This window comes from Macaca thibetana, unplaced genomic scaffold, assembly GCF_024542745.1.
Source record: "Macaca thibetana thibetana isolate TM-01 unplaced genomic scaffold, ASM2454274v1 unplaced_scaffolds332, whole genome shotgun sequence".
Lineage (NCBI taxonomy): Eukaryota > Metazoa > Chordata > Mammalia > Primates > Cercopithecidae > Macaca > Macaca thibetana.
The window spans coordinates 1-7,315 of record NW_026089121.1 but is presented as its reverse complement, the minus strand read 5'-3'; the positions used below and the strand labels follow the sequence as shown (position 1 = coordinate 7,315).

Sequence of the window (7,315 nt, the reverse complement as noted above, 5' to 3'; positions counted from 1 at the left end):
AATTCCCAGGTTCAAGCAATTCCCTACCTCAGCCTCCAGAGTAGCTGGGATTACAGGCACAGACCACCACACCTGGCTATTTTTTGTATTTTTAGTAGAGATGGGGTTTCACCATCTTGGCCAGGCTGGTCTTGAACTCCTGACCTCGTGATCCACCCGCCTTGGTCTCCCAAGGTGCTGGGATTACAGGCATGAACCAGCGTGCCCGGCCTTTTTTTTTTTTTTTTTTTTTTTTTTTTTTTTTTGAGACAGAGTCTCACTCTGTAGCCCAGGCTGGAGGGTAGTCGCCCAATCTTGGCTCACTGCAACCTCCGCCTCAAGTGATCCTCCCACCTCCGTCTCCTAAAGTACTAGGATTATAGGCATGAGCCACAACACCCAGTCAATATAACTTTATAATTCACAAAGAAACAAAACAATTTGTGTGACTCACTTTATAGCAATATTTACTTTATTGTGGTGGTCTGGAACCAAATCCACAATATCTTTGAGGTATGGCTACACTTTCTAAGCATTTCCTGAGTCAGCCTACTTTTTCTCCATTTTTATTGTCATTATTCTATCCATTTTTTTGTTTTCTTGTTGTTGTTGTTTGGAAACAGGAAAGCGCTGTGTCACCCACGCTGGAGTGCAGTAGCACGATCATAGCTCACTGCAGCCTCCATCTCCTGTTTTCAAACTATCCTCCTGCCTCAGGCTCCTGAGTAGCTGAGACTACAGATGCACGCTACCACACCTGACTCTTTTTTTTTTTTTTTTTTTTTTTTTTTTTTTTGAGACGGAGTCTGGCTCTGTCGCCCAGGCTGGAGTGCAGTGGCGCGATCTCGGCTCACTACAAGCTCCGCCTCCCGGGTTCACGCCATTCTCCTGCCTCAGCCTCCCGAGTAGCTGGGACTACAGGCGCCCCGCCACCATGCCTGGTTAATTTCTTGTATTTTTAGTAGAGACGGGGTTTCACTGTGTTAACCAGGATGGTCTCAATCTCCTGACCTCGTAATCCGCCCGCCTCAGCCTCCCAAAGTGCTGGGATTGCAGGCGTGAGCCACCGCACCCGGCCCGGCTCATTTTTAAAAAGATGTTTGTAGAGATGGGGTCTCATCATGTTGCCCAAGCTGATCTGGAATTCCTGGCCTCAAACAATCCTCCTGCCTCTGATTCCTGAGTAGCTAGGATCAATCCATTGCTGAAGAGTACGTGGATGCTACTTTGCAGACTGTCAACCTGAATTTGTGTTTGCTTGACATTGTCTAATTATTGGTTTCAGTTTCAGTTTACCCACTTTTTGTCAGCAACATGCAGAAGAGACTGTGCCCTTTTTAGTGTATCCTATCAGGAAGCATCTCACATTGGTTTGTGCCATTACTGGTGCCGTGACTTTAAGCCACTTGGTTAAGGTGGAGTTGGCCATATTTCTCTGCTGCAAAATTACTGATTTTCCTCTTGTAATAAATAAGTGTGTGTGAGAAGATTCTTTGAGATGAGGTATATATGTCATTCTTCATCAAACTATAAGGTTTTTTTTTAAGTGAAAGAAAATGTATTAAGAAACTAAAGAAATAAAAGAATGGCTATTCCATAGGCAGAGCAGCTTCACTTTAAGTGTTTGACATTAACTGATTTTTGTCCAAATCAATAAGTACTGCGATGATTGAAAAATGATTATTACTAAATTTGTTTTCATTGTCTCAAGTTCTGCTGAACTCTGGATCCAGGCTGTGTCAATAGCGTAGTGTGGTGCCTCCTGTACCTGTCTCGACCTCCTACAGTCCTTTTTATTTATTTTGTTTTTTATAATAGAGACAGGGTCTTACTATGCTGCCCAGACTGGTTTCAAACTCCTGGGCTCAAGCAAATCTTCCTGCCTCAGCCTCCCAAAGTGCTGAGATTACAATCGTGAGCCACCACACCCAGCTAAGTTCTTTACCATCTTCAGAAAGTTTAGCTTGCACTTTCAGCAGGATGGATTCCCAGAAAGACTCTGAGAGAGAGTTGGGGACTAAGTTGATAATATCAAATACACTGAACTTGACCGTGTTCACCATGCTCTGACTCTAGAGAAATGAGAGTGCTAGTGAGGTTGGTGTCATTTTGTGTATCTTCTGTACCTTGAAGTCCCTCAGAAATCTTGCCACTGGGCTTCTTGTTCTAAGGACACAACAGGTTCTCTTTTTCTGTGGAGATGAAATCTAGATCTTCGATTTTGGAACCAAATTTGGACTCTTGACTCTGAAGCACCAATTTCTTCAGCAAGTTGTTCTCTGGAATCAATCCCAGGGTATGGGTTTTCATAAATGCCTTGAAAAGAGTGTGTAACTGAGAGGTGCTATAGATGGTATGACACCGTCACCCAGGTTGATCTTGCCCATGGCTCTGGCTTGAATCTAAAGTCAGGTTCTGGTCTTTTCTGGAATCTGTGCCTAGCTCTTCAATTCTGGGCGACAGAGCGAGACTCCGTCTCAAAAAAAAGAAAGAAAGAAAGAAAGAAAAGGCTGGGCACGGTGGCTCATGCCTGTAATCCCAGCACTTTGGGAGACCAAGGTGGGTGGATCACGAGGTCAGGAGTTCAAGACCAGCCTGGCCAAGATGGTGAAACCCCATCTCTACTAAAAATACAAAAAATAACCAGGTGTGGTGGTATGTGCCTGTAATGCCAGCTACTCTGGAGGCTGAGGTAGGGAATTGCTTGAACCTGGGAGTTGGAGGTTGCAGTGAGCCGAGATCGTGTCACTGCACTCCAGCCTGGGCGACAGAGCTAGACTCTGCCTCATTATGGGTGTGACATTGAAAACTGGTACTTTTCAAATGAAATAGAAGAAGATACAGATGTATGATCTCTGAACATAATTAAAATCCTCTAATCAAGACTGTTAACAGAAAGGTTTACTTACAAATGATAAATTTTTATTAAAAATTTTAAAAGACACTTACCTTTTAGACTAACCCACTGAAAAGTCCTAGAAGCATTAAACATGCATTCTGGACTCTTCTGTATTGATTTCTAAAGCAAGCTTTTGTTTGGTAGCATAACCTGGGTAAGGTTTCTGATTGAAGGTATTGATGAGGATTTTCAATTGATCTTCTGTGAATTTGGTGTGATTGCACCTATGATTTGTTGCTACCATCTTGTGTGAAAAGGTGTCTTTGGTCATGCTGGAAGAGAGTCCTGGAGGCTGAGCTGCTGTCTGGGAGACCGCTTACAGCTCATTTTTAAAAAGAAAGATCGCATATAATACAACATAATTCACAAATCTAAAGCTTATGGTTTTCTGGATTTTGACAAATGAAAACACCTTTGCAACTTCAACCCTTACCAGGATATGGATGAGGGTTTCTACCCAAAAGCACCAGTATTCTAACAAACAGCTTTGCATTTTTTGAATTGTTCTGTGTCTGTGAGGGTTCCTTACTCCAAGTTTATGACAAATATATTCAGAAGGCATAATTTACAATTATCGTTTGGGTAAGTAGTTTCATCAATTATCTGATTATTTGCTGTGAATTTGAAGTATGTTGATTTTTATGCAGTTGTCTTCTGAGAAACACTGTGCCATTTTCCACGTGGAAATCACTTGCAGAATAAACAGAGATTATGAACGCACAGAGGTGGTTGTGATGGGCACGTCTACCTGTGGCTGCCATTTAAGTGGAAGGTGGAATCTGACTCTGGAGCATCGGCAGCCTGAGCTGGTGCTGGGCTCACGCTGACCCTAGGAGTGCTCTATGCATGCTTCACCTTATGAGGGGTGCGGCAGGAACAAAAATAGAAAAGTGTGCTCTACTTTCACATTACCAAAGGACAGAGGATACCACCAAGGAATTAGAAAACTGTTAAGTGAGAGTTTATTCTTCTTAATAGCCTTTCAAATAAGGAATTTGAAAACAAGATTCTACTCATCCCACACCAAAATGTAAACAGATATATTATTTTTTATATTCCCAGGATAATTTCGGTATTACTTAAGCATCACTATTGTCCTGAAATATCAAGTCAAGTGGAAAAATAAATGTGAATAATCCCACCACTAGCCTCCAGACTTGATGTTTATGTTATTTCCTTTTTACAATGACCTTTAAAAAGTTATAAATTAGAAATGTGGAAAGTAGAATGGTTTCATGCAAGAAATACTGAAATAAGATCCCTGTCTGGCCCCAAAATCTTAGACAAGTCATTCAGCCTTTCTAAGCATCAGTTCTCCCATCTGGAAAACGTGGGCATTCATCTCTATGGAAGCTTCAAGCTCTAACTGTCAGTGAGTTTCTGAAACTTGCCCAGGAAGGAGCAGCCCTAGTCTGAGTGCATGCCACCCCTGTGCTTGCCTTTTGCTGCTTCTTATCCTTGAGGTAGCCTGTAGGCTCCTCCTCATTCATCTCCTGAGCCAGTGCTATCTGACAGCAGGGAATATGTTTCCAATTCTGGTCACATCTGAAAGAAATTTTTCCTAGAAGATTACATCCATGACCTGCAAAGCATTATGCTTCTCTCTGTATTCCAGATCTTTTTTGTTTTTTGTTTGTTTGTTTGTTTGTTTTTTGGAAACAGTTTCACTCTTGTCACCCAGCTAGAGTGCAATGGCACGATCTCAGCTCACTGTAAGCTCTGCCTCCTGGGTCCAAGTGATTCTCCTGCCTCAGCCTCCCTAGTAGCTGGGATTACAGGCGCCTGTCACCACACCCAGCTATTTTTTTGTATTTTTAGTAGATACGATGTTTCAACATTTTGGCCGGGCTGGTCTCAAACTGCTGACCTCAGGTGATCCACCCACCTCAGCCTCCCAAAGTGCTGGGGTTACAAGCATGAGCCACCACACCTGGCACGATTATGTCTTTTTACATGAGAAAAATTTCTTGAGATCATAAGGAAAAAAATCCCTGAGCCAAAATAAATCAACCAAGAAGAAAAAGAAAGTGAAAAGTAAGAAAAATATGTATTTTAAAGAAAGTAAAGTGGACATAGTAATCACACTGACATCCGGGTATAGAACAAACTTCATCTCTAAAATTTATATTTCGCCAACCACTATTCTAAACAAGGTTGTGGTAGGAATACCTACCAACTATTCTGGGCCACATGTCACTTAAACGGGCAAAAAGTAAAGCAAAGCCATAATTGTGGTTTGATATTTTGGATATTCAATCTCATTTCAGTATTTGCATAGTCTCACATTTTGGAAAACAAAATTGTGGTGATTTCACTTGTCTCTTCATATCACGATTGTACTCAAAACTGAGAAACAAATGTAGACTAAAGAAGTAAACACTAAGCGGTGAGATCATGCAGGTTAAACAGATAGGCTTTCTCAGGGAAAAGTCACTTACCCATCATGTGCTGATATATTTTTGTGAGCTTATATGGTTCTAGTGTATTTACAACTTGACTAAATATACGTGATTCACCATGTACTGTGGAATATAATTAAATTGACATTTCCTGGTACAGAATAAATTTGCATATGAGTGAAACAAATGGTGAAAATAAATAAAGTCTGAAGCTATATAATTCCACTGGTTACCAATTTATGTCTTCAGCTCTACACCAAAGCAAATATTACAACTCTGAACAAGCAAGCAGGAGAAGAATAGATTTGCTGTAACCTCAGATGTCAAAGAATGCATTTATCTCTGAAAACATTTGTATTTTTTTGTCACACCGTACTTTATTTAAAGGTGGCCACAGCATTAAAGTGTCAGTTAATTTTGTACAACCAGAAATGGAAAATGAGTCAGTCAAGGTGAAGCAGAAGTTTCTAACAAAGTCTAAGGCACAGTTCTATATAACTAATAATAAGGACACAATATTTGGCTTACTTAATTCCCAAACTGAGGTCACTAAAATTTAAGAATATCTACCAAAACTTAAGCGAAATCTCAAAGAGAAACTTTAAAAATAAAATTTTATTTTTGATCATTCAAAATGTTTCAATCAATATTCTGAGCCTAAATGTGTAGGTGAGTGCTTTCTCCATCTTTGCACATGTGAAGTGCACCTAAACCATAGTCCCATATTTCTCAAACACCATCACACCCATAGAACAGAAAGGAAAGGGCAGTTTCACCAGCTAGCCCCCACAAGCCACTCCCTGGGTCCTCCCCAGCACCTGCTAAATTTGGGAGGCCTGATTTCAGAGGGCTGGATAATGAACTGGCAAAATAAACGCAGCAGAATCGTAATCACAGACAAAGACCAACTCAGGTTCCAGTGCAGATAGACAGCTCATACCAGTGCTTTTGATGTTAGCTGCGGTTAAGGGGGCAGGAAAGGCTCCCACTCTATGGTTGGTGGCCGTGATCAGCTCAGCGCTGCCACCTCGGCGGGCTCCATCTCACCATGACCCTCCCAATCAGGCTGATGGTGTCTCCTTATGCCAAGTGGAAGGAACTGCAATCAAATTCTGACAGGACCTGCAAATCCTCCCGGGCCCTGGGCTACTGGTTAGGCCACTAGTAGGGCTGTGGATCAACCAATTAAACCCATTAATAACTGGCAACACAGCACGGCCTCCTTCTCAACAAATTACGATGCTAATTCCCGGATTCAGCCATCCGTGCCCAGGGTCTTTTGTCCTTACCTTTCAAAACACCTCCCCTGCTCCATGCTTTCTAGTCTTGAGGACTTGGCTTAAGCGTGCTTCTGAATTGCCGCTCCTTCTGGTTGACAATTCTTTTTTCTTTTTCTTTTTTCTTCTTTTTTTTTTTTTTTTTTTTTTTTTTTTTTTTTTTTTTTTGAGATGGAGTCTCACTCTTGTTGCCCAGGCTGGATTGTGGTGGCACGATCTCGGCTCACTACAACCTCCGCCTCCCGGATTCAAGCAATTCTCCTGCCTCAGCCTCCTGAGTAGCTGGGATTACAGGCGCCCACCACCACACCTGGCTAATTTTTGTAGTTTTAGTAGAGATGGGGTTTCACCATGTTGGCCAGGTTGGTGTCGACCTCCTGACCTCAACTGATCCACTGGCCTCAGCCACCCAAAGTGCTGGGATTACAGGCGTGAGCCACCGCGCCCGGCCGACAATTTTTTTTTTATAATACCAAAATAATTAGCAATTATTTTAGTTTATTTTTTATTTATTTATTTTTTATTTTTTATTATTATTATACTTTAAGTTCTAGGGTACATGTGCATAATGTGCAGATTTGTTACATATGTATACTTGTGCCATGTTGCTGTGCTGCACCCATCAACTCGTCAGCACCCATCAACTCGTCATTTACATCAGGTATAATTCTACACTATTCTCCAGTTGGGGCGGAGCGGGAGACACCATGGAGCCCACCTCTGCAGGAGGTAGGGCTTGGCAGAAGGCAGAGACCCCAACC

At 41.9% G+C, this 7,315-nt stretch overlaps 1 pseudogene across 1 annotated transcript; it reads right to left on the bottom strand.

Moving 5' to 3' along the window:
* Positions 1-994: 994 nt before the first annotated feature.
* Positions 995-4,831, bottom strand: LOC126947439 (double homeobox protein A-like; annotated as a pseudogene). The gene is made up of 2 exons (XR_007723076.1): positions 2,946-4,831; positions 995-2,431 (listed from the first exon to the last, which is right to left on the bottom strand). The product of XR_007723076.1 is annotated as a double homeobox protein A-like (transcript).
* Between the last annotated feature and the right edge of the window lie 2,484 nt (positions 4,832-7,315).